We start from the raw sequence: 15,842 nt of genomic DNA on the forward strand, positions 1-15,842 counted from the left end.
TCACTGAAATGGACAGATCATCCAAGCAAAAGATCAGCAAGGAAATAAATGCCTTAAACAACACACTGGACCAGATGGACATCACAGATATATTCAGAACATTTCATCCCAAAGCAACAGAATACACATTCTTCTCTAGTGCACATGGAACATTCTCCAGAATAGATCACATCCTCAGTCCTAAATCAGGACTCAACCGGTATCAAAAGATTGGGATCATTCCCTGCATATTTTCAGACAACAATGCTCTAAAGCTAGAACTCAACCACAAAAGGAAGTTTGGAAAGAACCCAAATACATGGAGACTAAATAGTATCCTTCTAAAGAATGAATGGGTCAACCGGGAAATTAAATAAGAATTGAAAAAAATCATGGAAACAATGATAATGAAAATACAATGGTTCAAAATCTGTGGGACACAACAAAGGCAGTCCTGAGAGGAAAATATATAGCAGTACAAGCCTTTCTCAAGAAACAAGAAAGATCTCAGTTACACAACCTAACCCTACACCTAAAGGAGCTGGAGAAAGAACAAGAAAGAAACCCTAAGCCCAGCAGGAGAAGAGAAATCATAAAGATCAGAGCAGAAATCAATGAAATACAAACCAAAAAAACAATAGAACAAATCAACGAAAGTAGGAGCTGGTTCTTTGAAAGAATTTATAAAATTGATAAACCCCTGGCCCAACTTATCAAAAAGAAAAGAGAAAGGACCCAAATAAATAAAATCATGAATGAAAGAGGAGAGATCACAACTAACACCAAGAAATACAAACGATTATAAGAACATACTATGAGCAACTCTACGGCAATAAATTTGACAATCTGGAAGAAATGGATGCATTCCTAGAAACATATAAACTACCACAACTGAACCAGGAAGAAATAGAAAGCCTGAACAGACCCATAACCAGTAAGGAGATTGAAACAGTCATTAAAAATCTCCAAACAAACAAAAGCCCAGGGCCAGACGGCTTCCCGGGGGAATTCTACCAAACGTTTAAAGAACTAATTCCTATTCTCCTGAAACTGTTCCAAAAAATAGAAATGGAAGGAAAACTTCCAAACTCATTTTATGAGGCCAGCATCACCTTGATCCCAAAAGCAGACAAGGATCCCACCAAAAAAGACAGCTATAGACCAATATGCTTGATGAACACAGATGCCAAAATACTCAACAAAATACTAGCCAATAGGATTCAACAGTACATTAAAAGGATTATTCACCACGACCAAGTGGGATTTATTCCAGGGCTGCAAGGTTGGTTCAACATCCGCAAATCAGTCAATGTGATACAACACATCAATAAAAGAAAGAACAAGAACCATATGTTACTCTCAATAGATGCTGAAAAAGCATTTGACAAAGTACAGCATCCCTTCCTGATCAAAACTCTTCAAAGTATAGGGATAGAGGGCACATACCTCAATATCATCAAAGCCATCTATGAAAAACCCACCGCAAATATCATTCTCAATGGAGAAAAACTGAAAGCTTTTCCGCTAAGGTCAGGAACACGGCAGGGATGTCCATTATCACCACTGCTATTCAACATCGTACTAGAGGTCCTAGCCTCAGCAATCAGACAACAAAAGGAAATTAAAGGCATCCAAATCGGCAAAGAAGAAGTCAAATTATCACTCTTCGCAGATGATATGATACTATATGTGGAAAACCCAAAAGACTCCACTCCAAAACTGCTAGAACTTATACAGGAATTCAGTAAAGTGTCAGGATATAAAATCAATGCACAGGAATCAGTTGCATTTCTCTACACCAATAGCAAGACAGAAGAAAGAGAAATTAAGGAGTCAATCCCATTTACAATTGCACCCCAAACCATAAGATACCTAGGAATAAGCCTAACCAAAGAGGCACAGAATCTATACTCAGAAAACTATAAAGTACTCATGAAAGAAATTGAGGAAGACACAAAGAAATGGAAAAATGTTCCATGCTCCTGGATTGGAAGAATAAATATTGTGAAAATGTCTATGCTACCTAAAGCAATCTACACATTTAATGCAATTCCTATCAAAGTACCATCCATCTTTTTCAAAGAAATGGAACAAATAATTCTAAAATTTATATGGAACCAGAAAAGACCTCGAATAGCCAAAGGGATATTGAAAAAGAAAGCCAACGTTGGTGGCATCACAATTCTGGACTTCAAGCTCTATTACAAAGCTGTCATCATCAAGACAGCATGGTAGTGGCACCAAAACAGACACATAGATCAATGGAACAGAATAGAGAGCCCAGAAATAGACCCTCAACTCTATGGTCAACTAATCTTCAACAAAGCAGGAAAGAATGTCCAATGGAAAAAAAACAGCCTCTTCAATAAACGGTGCTGGGAAAATTGGACAGCCACATGCAGAAAAATGAAATTGGACCATTTCCTTACACCACACACAAAAATAGACTCAAAATGGATGAAGGACCTCAATGTGCAAAAGGAATCCATCAAAATCCTTGAGGAGAACACAGGCAGCAACCTCTTCGACCTCAGCCGCAGCAACATCTTCCTAGGAACAACGCAAAAGGCAAGGGAAGCAAGGGAAAAAATGAACTATTGGGATTTCATCAAGATCAAAAGCTTTTGCACAGCAAAGGAAACAGTTAACAAAATCAAAAGACAACTTCAGAATGGGAGAAGATATTTGCAAACGACATATCAGATAAAGGACTAGTGTCCAGAATCTATAAAGAACTTAGCAAACTCAACACCCAAAGAACAAATAATCCAATCAAGAAATGGGCAGAGGACATGAACAGACATTTCTGCAAAGAAGACATCCAGATGGCCAACAGACACATGAAAAAGTGCTCCATATCACTCGGCATCAGGGAAATACAAATCAAAACTACAATGAGATATCACCTCACACCTGTCAGAATGGCTAAAATAAACAAGTCAGGAAATGACAGATGCTGGCGAGGATGCAGAGAAAGGGGAACCCTCCTACACTCTTGGTGGGAATGCAAGCTGGTGCAGCCACTCTGGAAAGCAGCATGGAGGTTCCTCAAAATGTTGAAAATAGAACTGCCCTATGACCCAGCAATTGCACTATTGGGTATTTAACCTAAAGATACAAACGTAGTGATCCAAAGGGGCACGTGCACCCGAATGTTTATAGCAGCAATGTCCACAATAGCCAAACTATGGAAAGATGTCCATCAACAGATGAATGGATTAAGAAAATGTGGTATATATACACAATGAAATACTATGCAGCCATGAAAAGAAATGAAATCTTGCCATTTGCGACAACATGGATGGAACTAGAGGGTATCATGCTTAGCGAAATAAGTCAAGCGGAGAAAGACAACTATCATATGATCTCCCTGATATGAGGAAGTGGTGATGCAACATGGAGTTTAAGTGGGTAGGAGAAGAATAAATGAAACAAGATGGGATTGGGAGGGAGACAAACCATAAGTGACTCTTAATCTCACAAAACAAACTGAGGGTTGCTGGGGGGAAGGGATTTGGGAGAAGGGGGTGGGATTATGGACATTGGGGAGGGTATGTGTTTTGGTGAGTGCTGTGAAGTGTGTAAACCTGGTGATTCACACACCTGTACCCCTGGGGATAAAAATATATGTTTATAAAAAATAAAAAATTAATTTAAAAAAATGTAAAAAAAAAAGAAAAAGAAAAAAAATGTGCCTTCAGTTTCACTGACTTCTAATTGATATTTAGCATTTTTTTTCAATTATGAATGTAGACAAAAACCAAAGCTTTGGATGTACCAGTAGAGCCCATAGCCATGGGTCACCTGGATAGCTCAGTCAGTTAAGCTACCAACTCTTGATTTCAGCTCAGGTCATTATCTCAGGTCCTGGGATTGAGTCCTGTGTTGGGCTCCACACTCTCCACTTTTGTCCCGCTCCCTCTGCTTCTCCTCCTGCTCCTGCTCTCTCTCCAATAAATAAATAAAATCCTAAAAAAAAAAAAAACAAGAACCCATATATATTTTAAATATTTTAATATTTATATACAATTATTGCTACAGATAACTCAAAAATATTGTTTCGCTTATCACTATAATCATGGTATTTATTAAATTAAGAGGACTTAATAAAGTCATGGTATTTACTAGTCCCACTGTTAAGTCTTAGTTAAGGTGATTTGTATAATTTATAATCATATTTCAATATAATTTGCCTTTTTTGTGCTTGTATTATCTTACTTTATGTATTTACATGATTCTTCTGATAAGAGTTAGTAAGTTCATTTTGCCATAGAAATGCAGACAAAGTAATAGAATTTTTATTGTGGCATGGCTTTCAGTGGCAAGGCAGAAAGTAAAGGCTTTTGAAGGCATTCTCCTTCCCATTTCAGTTTCCTGAAATTCTGACACCCCTCAGGAGAGAAGCATAAAAGAAAGGTAGTTAAGATGGAGATAGGATGGGAAATAAAGTGGCTTTATTCCTGAAAGAACCATACTTTGCTTGTTGATGTCCTGCAGGACGATGGCCGGTCCTCCGAAGGCTCTGGTTTAAAAGATGAGGTTTACCCAGAAAAGCTCTATCCTGGCACTGAGGTTCCCAGAATATATAAAGATGACAAATCCAGCTTGACATGGGATAGTAGAACCCCCAGCTTCAAATGAATATAAGGACTTTGCCAGAAAGTAGCACAATCAGTGGAGACCATGATGGATTAGAGCCCATACCCTTGTTTTCTGTACAACTGAAACAAACAAACAAAAAACTAATACCAGCTCAGATAATTGTGCAGCCTTGAGAAAAGAAACGTAGCTTAAAAATGATCATAATTGGATTTACTGCCATTGTGGCAAAATGCTGGCATGGACTCAGATTTATTTTCATCTTAAGAAAAATGAGTACATATTTTACCTACACTCAAGTTGGGAAAGAATCAATCACATAGAATACATTATATACTTATTATACTATTACACTTATTTTATTATTTAATTAATTGTTATCCTTTTTATAAGAATATTATTTCAAGTCCTGATATTTGGGAAGAATGATGACGCTTAATTTTTTATAGCTTTTGAAATCTGTACTCTGATTTGGAAGATAAGTTTGGGGAGATTATTTCATTACAGAAGGAGGCATTTTATAATGAATAATCATAATCACTTCTGAATATGATTTTATGACTACCAACTTTAGTCCTTCATTAACAAATAATTATAATGTGTGTACTTTAGAACACTCTGGACATTATTAGAAGCAACAAAACTACTGCCATGGACAAGAGGTAGTTCTAAATTCGCAGTGTAACAGGAGACAGATAGCTGAACGATCATGTAACATTAGCTAATGATCCGTACTGGGAGGGGAGAGGATGGAGCATGTAGCAGACACTGGTGAGTAGTTGGTAGGCTATTTTTGTTGGGTAGTGAGGAAAGGGTGTCTAAGGAACTGGCATTTATTCCAAGACATGAACACTGAGAAGGCACTAATCACAAGGAAGAACTCTAGATTCAGAGACTGGAGGATCCAGAGCCTTCCGGGAATTCGTGTAGCGGTGTAAGGATGGAGATGTGTTTCTTAATGTACTGGACAAGAACAAAGAGAATAAAAGCTCAAGAACCAATAGCAGGAATTTTGCCTTTTCCATACGACACTACCTGCTTCAAGGAATGTGGTTAAGGTTTGGTAAAGATCACTTTGGATGCCATTTTGAGACTGAATGCAGAGTGCACAGAGGTGTTCAAGATAACAGAGGGTTGGGCCATGTTAACAACAAGAACGGGGAAGGGTGGAAAACTAGAGCTATGTTTTATAGGTTGCTCTAATAGGGCTTGTTGGAGAAAGGAATTTAGGAGAAAAGATAGAGTAACTATAATTTGCTATCCAAACCAGAATGCTTTTGAAGTGATTAGTAATAAGCCAGGGCAAACAATGTTAGCCAGGACTGTCCTGAATAATCAAGGCATATGTTTATCCCAGATTAAAGGAAGAGTCACAAGACTGAAACTGAGGTTTTGGCTTTGGTGACAATGTAGAAAGTGTTGTGCTTAGTAGGAAGAACCGCAAAGCCCATAGCAGAACAAATTTGGGAGAAGAAATCAACTGGCCCCTATTAGATGTTAAACCTTAGAAACCTAAGTTTTTTTTAAAAGATCTTATTTATTTATTTATTTGACACAGAGAGAGAGATCACAAGTAGGCAGAAAGGCAGACAGAGAGAGAGGGAAAAGTAGGCTCCCCATCTGAGCAGAGAGTCCAAAGCAGGGCTCGATCCCAGGACCCAAAGATCATGACCTGAGCCAAAGGCAGAGCTTAACCCAAACACCCCACCAAATTTTTTTTAATCATTAGAATCTAAGTAAGGATTTAGGGGTTAAAACACCCCTTAAAATACCATGTGAAGTTTTGCAAATATGTCAAATTGTTTCCTTTATGCTATTCTATTCCTTTATAATTTGTTTACATAGGCCTGGGCTCATCATTTCAAAATCAGAATAATGAGATCAAAGTATAATGTCTCTTAAGATCGAATGTTTTTTGAGACTCTTATGATACTTGTAAACCCTTTCAATAGTAGCACTTATCTTTTGAAGATAATTAGTCACATCTACTCTTCAAGAGATGGACACAATATTGAGAAAAATGTACCCAATCAAGAAAAAAAGAATATATTTTTTGCTTAATACACTCTACTATGAATTGGGCACATAAATTCTAGATTAAGGCTGCATTATGTCCTGTGACAATGGTTTCCAAATCTGGGCTTTACATCTCAGGATACACAAAATGATTATTTGTTATAGTAAATATGTGTATATTCCTTCTACTCATCTGTAAACATTTTATTATTATCAAAATATACTGGCATGGTAATACATTTATAAGATAGAAACATATAAAATCAGTGCTCAGGAAATATTTCATTGATGCAACTATCAGAAAAGTATGGGGGAGGGACACTGTCATATGCCACCACTGATACTAGAACACATTTTCACTCATTTGGACTTTTTACCTGATAGAGCAGGCTCTGAATTTGGTCAGGTGACCTTTGTTTGGGCTCACACCCACCCTAAAAATGTCTAGGTTGCAGAGTATTTCCTGTTCTCACCTAAGGGAAAGTCCCAAACCTGACTGGTCAAGAACTTGTCACATGACCTTAAGCAAATCACTTTATCTATCTTCATATTATCTGTGAAACCAGAAATTTGGAATTAGTACCTTGTTAAATTAAAGCATGAATAAATAAATCATGACATAGGAATGAAAGCTGTACTTAGGTTCCACCAATATGAGACAGATTAACAGGAGAAAAACACAAGTTTTATTACATGCAGACAAAGGTCCAATCGTGAAAATAAAACCCAAAGAAATGAACAAGAAAGCAGTTTTTATTCATTTTAGACAAGAAGACAAATTTCTGAGGTACTGAAAGGACAAAGAAAACAGATATTTAGGAGCTTTAACTTGTAAAGAATTCTAAATGGAATTTGGGCAAGGGGTGTAGATGAGAAAACAAATAACGAGGTGTGTATATACAGCTTGCTCAGCTTTAGTCCCTATCTCTGGTGATACAAGGATGTCTCACTTCTTAGAACAGGGAGGATATTTCTGATATAGGAGGTGTGTTTCCTGTTTGCAGGGGGCAAAAGAGGGTTCTTGCACTAGCTGTTTCTTAAGTAACTTTCATTTAAAATAGTCAGTATGCCCCCAATGTTTATAGCAGCAATTTTCTCAAGAGCCAAACTAAAGAAAGAACTCAGACATCCACTGATAGATGAGTGGATAAAGATGTGGGATATGTATACAATGAAATATTATGCAGCCATCAAAGAAAAATAAAATCTTGCCATTTACAACAATGTGGATGGAAGTAGAAAGTATTATGCTAAATGAAATAAGTCCATCAAAGAAAGAAAATTATCATCTGATCTCACTGATATGTGGAATTTAAGAAACAAAACAGGATCACAGGAGAAGAGAGGAAAAAATAAAACAAGAAAGCAGAGAGGGAGACAAACCATAAGAGACTCATAATCATAGAAAATAAACTAAGGGTTACTAGAGGGGAGGGAGGGGGAGGGATGGGAAAGTAGATGATGGGCATTAAGGAGGGCGTGTGATATAATGAGCACTGGGTATTATATAAGACTGAATTACAGACCTGTACCCAAGACCAATAATACACTATATGTTAATTAATTGAATTAAAATTTTTAAATGTTAAAAAATAAAAATAAAATAATCAGTATGCCAAAGCTGAATATTTGGGGGAAGCCTACCTTTGACCCCTGCAGTGCCCTGGCATTCACTTCCTCTCAGATGCTCATCTTCAAAGCTCTGAAGTAGGAGAAAGAAATTTTAATCTCATCTTTGAAGTTACCACAACATAACATTGGATGTTTTGTACTTTGCAAATATGTCTACACATTGCACATATTTCAACAGTAAATCATAAATGACACCATTTAAATTGTGCAATAGGTACACATAGAGAAAAAGTAAATCATGATAGGGCACAATGTGGTAGAGTTATTTTTTCTCTCCAAGACTTATGGGAGAGGAGATGGCAAAGATAAATTTAACTAATTCATTAGTTCATTTTCATGGAGACAATAATTTTTTAAAAACACTGGAAAATTTTACTCAGTGGATTTTCAGTGTAATATTGGAGAAATGTCAGAAGCTACATATTTGCATACCTTCTGGGATTCCCCCTAAATTAAAGGAATTTGGAAAATAATTATAAATGTAATATATGTAACCTTATCTTGTCTTATGGCATCAAAACTAATAAATCATGTAGATGAATAAAGCCCTGGAACCATAAATTTTAATAGAGTAAGCTTGCACAAAAACAATAATGTCTACCAAAAATGTATTTACAAGTCATGGTTGCAACTATATTTCCATAACATAATTTATGAAATCATAATGAAGTACATACTTCATAATATGATTACAAAACTAACTAAGAAGGCATTACTCTGTTTTATGGAAAATAAAGTAATTTAAATGAACTTCAATTTTCATTTCAAATGTCATAACTCTTTCTACAATTTATCAAATGCCTCATTCTTGTCTCTGTGATTTGTTAAAAATGCCATCTTCCTGTCTCCAGCAAATTTGCATATCTATATTTCATTGCCAAATATCATCAGTTGAAAAATATCTCTAAGGACTACTTTCCATTGAAAAATCTCCTGACATTTACTATGTAATGCTTGTAATATGTAATCAATACTTGATAAATCAGTGTGTTTCCATATAGCATCTCCAGAACAACTAATCCAGGTAAAACTTGCAAAATGTGTTCAATCACTATCCTTGCCACTACATCACCATAAACAGCAGCAATGGCAGCCCCCTGATTTCCTTATAATGCCAGGAGGGAGGACACTGGGTGCTTTAATAACATTGTTAGAGTGGAAAAAGGCAGGAACATGGGTTACAGCATACAAATATTTACAGATTATTTGGAAGGAAATGTTGAGAAAGCTTAAAACAAGTTTTTCCTGATAAGAAGTAGTTTTCATGTGATGATCAGATAAGAAATAATTATATATAGGAGGCAGATAAGAAGTTGGTGGGCACAGTATGCCCCCAGGAGCGAACCATCCCAAGTTCTGATCAGAGATTGTAACCCATGGTCTGCCAGTCAGTGTGAGGACACCCGAAGCCCTTCTGAATGCTTTCCCATTCAGATGATGATGAGTGGTGAGTGAGATGATTTGATGGTGATGAGTCTGGTGAAGAAGCAATGATCCCAGAATGTGAAGAACACAAGTAATAAATGGGTCATGCATCTGGGCATGTTGTCCAATGGGCAGTTGTCCATTTCTAGATGTTTCTCATTGTTTGCCGAGTTCCTGCAGGCCAGTGGAACCCATTAGATAACTTCTAGAGTGTGGTGTGGGGCTTCTTTACTAACAGTGTATCTCCTAAACTGGATTCTCACCTTTTTGAAGGTTGTCTGAGCTGCCAAATGTCTTTTAATAAGTTTCTTTTCTGTTTAAATTATTTGAAGTTTTACTCCTATTTGTGGAGTAGCGGTGGCTGATAGGAGGTCCATAGAGGCAGTGGTGTAAAGTGGCTAAAAGCTTTCCTGAAGACAGCTGGAGCCATGGTCACCAAATGTGTTTGCTGGGGAGCCACAGGTTAGTCAATGGAGGCCTTATTGTCAGAAAATGAGCAGGAGGTAATGGAGTTTATACACCCAGTGTGGAAAGAGCAGAGGCACAGAGCTCTTCTAGGCTGGGATGGAGGTCCTAGTCAACCAGCACAGAGGCAGCAGAGGTTCTACCTTGCTGTGGGTACTACTCTGGCTTCTCTCCATGGCAAATCCAACCTCACATACTGAGATGTAATAAAAAATAAATGCTTGGTCTCTGTGCCTGATTCCTATCATACAGCTTCTAAAACACTTGGACTCTACAGAACAGAGTTGTTGAGACTGGTGTTTTTTTTTGTTTTGTTTTGTTTTGTTTTGTTTTGTTTTTTAATGCTAAAGAGATGACTGATGGTTGGGGCCCTACAACTCCAGGATAGGGGCTGGTCACCAGAAAGGCTCTGGCTTGACTAGAAGGGTGGGACTTTCAGCCTCACTGACTTTAAGGGAGTAGGGAAGAGCTGGAGATTGCATTAATCACTAGTGACAAAAGTTTTAATCAGTCATGCCTGCACAATGAAACCTCCACCAACACCGCTTACCAACAGAGTTCAGAGTTCTGAGTTGGTGAACACATCCACATGCCAGGAGGGTGGCACACCCCAACACCCTGAACACATTCAAGAATTTTTTCTTGGTTATTGGATCTGAGTCCCAACCATTTCCTACCTCATCTACCAGGCCAGATAATAGCCTGACCAAATTAGAGACAGTAAGTCAATGATAAAACGCCTAGGGCTGTTTCAAGAATAAGGATTGACCTAACGCACACTCTTGAGTCATTTTTGTAAGAATTTAAATCACTTTGAGTACTCAAACACATGGCTAATTGGAGCCAGAGAACTGTTGATGCTGACCCTTGTTGGCCCTGTGACTTCAATCAACCAAGACCTGGGCTCTCTCAACTTAGGATGTCTTTTTGCCCCAGTTCTACAATGAATTTTCCCTTGCCAAGTACCTCCATGAATATGCATGCTCCCTTAACTTAAAACTATCTCCACTTTTTTTTTTTTTTTTTTTTTTTTTTTGGAAGTAGAGCATTGCTTTGGGAAATATGCTCACTGTTCTCCTTACTTGTTGAAAGAAAACCCTTCTTTCCCAGTTTTTGGCTTGGCTTTTTGGCTCAATGCCCAGCAAGAGGTGAAGCCAGTTTTGAGTTACATTGTGAATAAAAATAAAGCTCATATGTGGGAAACAAAGGCAGAAGGAAATGTAGATAAAATTAAGTGTTCTTATAACCTGCAGCCCATGAAAAAAATCACTGAGTCAGGCAGAGTAAAACTCCCGATTGTCTTAATGTTAATTCCTTGCTAGTGGGAAAAACTACCTTAGCTTGACAATAGCAAGGCCTCCGGTATCTTTTGAGTCTTCTTTAATGTATGAAAATCCTTTGGAACTTCCATTTTCTTTACTTCCCCTAACCCAGAAGTACATAATCACTTATTCCCCAAAATCCTGGGATGGCAGTCTCCTGTCCTGTGCTTTAATAAAATCACCTTTTTGCACCAAAGATGTCTCAAGAATTCTTTCTTAGCCATCAGCTCTAGACCCCAACAAAAACACTACCTTGGATAAATTATTGACAAGATAAGAAACAGTCTGTTCACTCACTTTTCATTCATGCTATATGTGCTACGTGCTGAGATTAGGTGGTGTCAATAATAAGATAAAATAGTTTTATCCCAGCTATAGCTGCCAATGTCTGCATTAGACTCACTGAGGGAAAGAAGAGGGAGCCACCCTCAGAAAGCTTAGAATCATATTTATATATTGAATAAGAAGAAATGTAAAACAGGAAACACACCTTTGGCAGAAGTATTCCTCTCCAGGGATAGAGAGGTACTCTTGATGTGGGAAACAAAGGCAGAAGAAAAAAAAAAAATCCCTTACTCTTTAGAGCCCATTGACAACTCCTTAAAACAGGCAGAGTGTCATTCCCCTAGGGACTCAACTGCCTGGATGTTGACACTTTGCTAGGGCAAAAGGCAATCTTAGCCTGATCTCTAGGATCTTATAAGTCTACTTTAATGTATAAAAATTCCTTTGGAAACTTCCTTTATCTTTACCTCCTCACCTCCACACCCCCACCAAAGATACATGTTGGCAATCATCCCCCAAGTATATGACCCACCAATATACATCTGAAAGGTGTCATAGAGTAAGGGACAGACAGGGCTGGGTAGGGAGAGATAGATAGGGGGCTACATGATCAGGCTCACAAAAAGCCCAGAAATGCTGAGGTGTAATGAAACTAGAGATAAGGGAATAAACCGGACCATCCTGTTCTGGGCATCAGAGGTGGGTCTTTTTATGATAGTCACCTTGTTACTAACAAATAATAACCAGATTCGAAAGAAGTAAGCCATTAAAGATGTTATCACCAGTCTTGGGGCACCTGGGTGGCTCAGTGGGTTGAGCCTCTGCCTTCAGCTCAGGTCATGATCCCAGGGTCCTGGGAAGGAGCCCCACATCCAGTTCTCTGCTCAGTGGGGAGCCTGCTTCCTCCCTTCTCTCTCTCTCTCTCTCTCTCTCTCTGCGGGCCTCTCTGCCTACTTGTGATCTCTATCTGCCAAATAAATGGATTAAAATCTTGAAAAAAAAAAAAAAAAAGATGTTATCACCAGTCTTTATTTAAACCAACACATCACCAGGATGTTAAGGCCAAAAGTTCCCTGGTCAATTTAAATCAGTTTTAAACAAAAGATTGTCGGTGGAGGCCCATGTTGGCAACCCTGTCAGGATTCCTCTCACTCTTGAGAGCTTTTCCTGTGTCTTGGCTTAATAAAACTCTCTTTACTCACTCTCCTTTGTCCATAGGTTTCATTCTTCAACTCCATGAGACAAGAACCTCAATCTCCTGCTTTACCCGTATATGAAAAGGGATCAACACTGTTGGGTCCGCGGCTCCGGGAATGCAGGAGGAACAATAGAAATGTCCACTGAGGCCGCCATCTTCCTGCCCCTCACCCTTCCTTAATCCTTGACTCTCCCACCAAAAGGATATATGCCCAGGTCATATCTCCATAGGTAACCTGATACATATGCAGGAAAAAGGAGCATCAGGGACCCCCCCAATACCCTCCAATCACGAAATACCTTACCATGTATGGATGTGAGCTCATGCCTGCCTTGGCCCAATAAAAGACCCCACCAACTCACTCCCAGTGTGACTTTCCCCACTTCCCCTTCCCTTCCCGAGTTGCGGAACCTCACCCGTGAGTGCTGACCTCCTCCCAGCGCGACTTTCCTGGCTTCCCTTCTCCTGAGCGCCAAAATGTCACCGGAGAGTGCTTTTAATAAATCTTGCCTTGTGCCTACCTCGCCTGGTGTTGTGTTTACCTCGCCTGTAAAACTTTACAAACACCAAATAGAGTCCTATATTTCCCACCCATGTGGGAATTTTGCAAGATGATTACTTTCCCTGCAATCAGGGATTGAAGGACTTTGCTTGAGGAGATCAATTACTGGCTCTACATCCTAAATCAGAATCCTTATTTACCCTGATGATGTAATCATGGAATGAAGATTAGGATACATGTTGATTCCCATGCAGAGTACAATCAGGTTAAAGGTTAAATTTCATCATGATTCAAATTCAAGGTGCCCTAAATTTGATTTCAATAATACATTGAAATGAAGAATATTGTCAGATATCTGTCACTAAAAGAGATAAGGGGAGTTGCATAGGATTCTCTCTACAGTTTGAAAGACCAGTTACAGTACTTCTAGGGCTCACCACCTTCCAATGGATAGTAATTATAATAATAAACAACAATAACAACAGTAAATATTTTTGAGAGCTTATTATGTGCACAGTTCCAAGGTTTTAAAAATGCATGACTTATTTTGGACATCATTTTTATCCATGAGTCTTAGTTTTTTCTGCCTTTATTATATCTTCAGTCATTTCTTGATTTTTTTTTTAATCTTGGTATGTAGCATGAATTTTAAATCTTTATCCAAATATTTTTGGAAAAAATTGGGGGAATATATGTTGAACATAAGCAAAACAAAGGAAGAATCAAACAAATAAATTTAAAAGGTAAATATATATAATTTATTTCAAAATATCTTTTCTCCTTCTAAGTTATTATGCTTTGCCAATTACTTATTCAAAATGCCTCAAAGCCATGATTATCTCTGAGATCCTGAATGCAGCTAAGACTAAATTTTATGACATGGACTTCAAAATTTAGTTCTATCTAGCCCTGCTCTGGCTTGCTGTGGTGTCTTCATTTTTGGAAGCATGTGGGGAAAATGTACATGTAGTCCTTGGCTTACCTGCTCCTCTGTTGGATGGTTTGGCTACGTTCCAGTTCAATTCCCTAAACTTCTGGCTCTACAGCAGATTTGCTGATTCATTGCAGGGGCTCTAAGCACTACTACTGCCTTCTCACATCCCTCCAATGGTGAGAATTACAGATACCCAGATACAACACCCAAGGTGAAATAACTCAAGGGACAATTTCACATGGTATTTTTTTTACAGTCTCTCTGTAAGGTCTTTTGGAAAAGTAAGTCTTCCTTTGGATATTGTATACTTCATATATTACAATGAAGATTTTATTTTTAAAATAAATGTGTATTTATTCAAAGCTAACTAAATTTATTCAAAACTAACTAAATCGTAGTTTAGTTTTATGAGTATAGAGAACAAAATGGAGTCTCTCATGTCAAGCAAAGACGCAAGCAGTTAAAGTACTGCAACTAGGAGATTTCACCAGAACCAATGTCAGCCAACACCCCAGAACTGATAATGTGCAGAATAGAGGAGGTCTGCAGAGACCCAAAACTGATTGAATCCCTTTAAACAGGGAAGGATTTTTGTCAGCAAACTGTCAGATTCTTCAGACCTGACCTCTCTATATCGACCACTTCACAAAGGCAGCTGTCACTGAAGGCTCTGTCCGGTGGATCTCTGAACAGAACCAAGATCCTTCCCTGCTTGAGCATCAGAAGCAGCAAGTGCCAGAGAGTTGACCCGGACCAAACAGAGGGGCCTTATCTCAGCTGTACACCCACAGACTGACTTCACATTTGGTTCCTTAACTTATGTTAGCTTGTTTGTTGTGTAGCTTGCCTTGTACCCCACTCCCTGTGCCGTGTATGAAGCCAGGTTTAATCTGATAGTGAATTGTCATTGAGTTTGGAATGCTGAACCACTTTATCAGTGTGAATTAACTTTGCTTTGTAACTGAATAAAGCCAACATTGTAGAAAGACACAATTCATGTGTACCCCTTCATAGCATCCTTATGACAATGAGATTATTAAATGTTTAACAAGTGATACAATTAGAAACAATGAATTTTAGATATATTTATATCTGCTTGAATACAACATGCTACTTTGATGATATTATTATAAACTATTATAAGTACTTTCCATAAAGCAGGAGAATACTTATTGATTATCTGTATTATTTTTATAGTTTAATTTTGAAGTTACTGTTGACAAGCTTTCATTGCAACATGTATAATTTAGAAGATGTGTACAGAAAATTCTCTTAAGATAGAAAGTTGAGGAAGTGAGGAAAGATTTCCAAGTACTTTTTTTGGGATTAGATAGAATGTGAGGGTGAACACTATCATCTTTAAGCCTAATGTGTCAGGTCCCCATAGCTTACACATCCCATGTCTCAAACTCTCCTCTTGTTATAAGGCATAAATGGTAAGATTTGGGAAGTCATGTGATACTAAGAATAGGAAGCCAGAAAACA

General features: G+C 38.0%; 1 long non-coding RNA gene across 1 annotated transcript; it reads right to left on the reverse strand.

Annotated features, from left to right (window-relative positions):
• Nucleotides 1–3,716: 3,716 nt before the first annotated feature.
• LOC132013093 (uncharacterized) lies at nucleotides 3,717–13,466 on the reverse strand. Its single transcript, XR_009402874.1, has 3 exons — nucleotides 13,338–13,466; nucleotides 8,239–8,296; nucleotides 3,717–3,948 (listed from the first exon to the last, which is right to left on the reverse strand). It is a non-coding gene; the product is annotated as an uncharacterized LOC132013093 (long non-coding RNA).
• Between the last annotated feature and the right edge of the window lie 2,376 nt (nucleotides 13,467–15,842).

The sequence above is a fragment of the Mustela nigripes genome, chromosome 3 (assembly GCF_022355385.1).
Source record: "Mustela nigripes isolate SB6536 chromosome 3, MUSNIG.SB6536, whole genome shotgun sequence".
In the NCBI taxonomy this organism is placed as follows: domain Eukaryota; kingdom Metazoa; phylum Chordata; class Mammalia; order Carnivora; family Mustelidae; genus Mustela; species Mustela nigripes.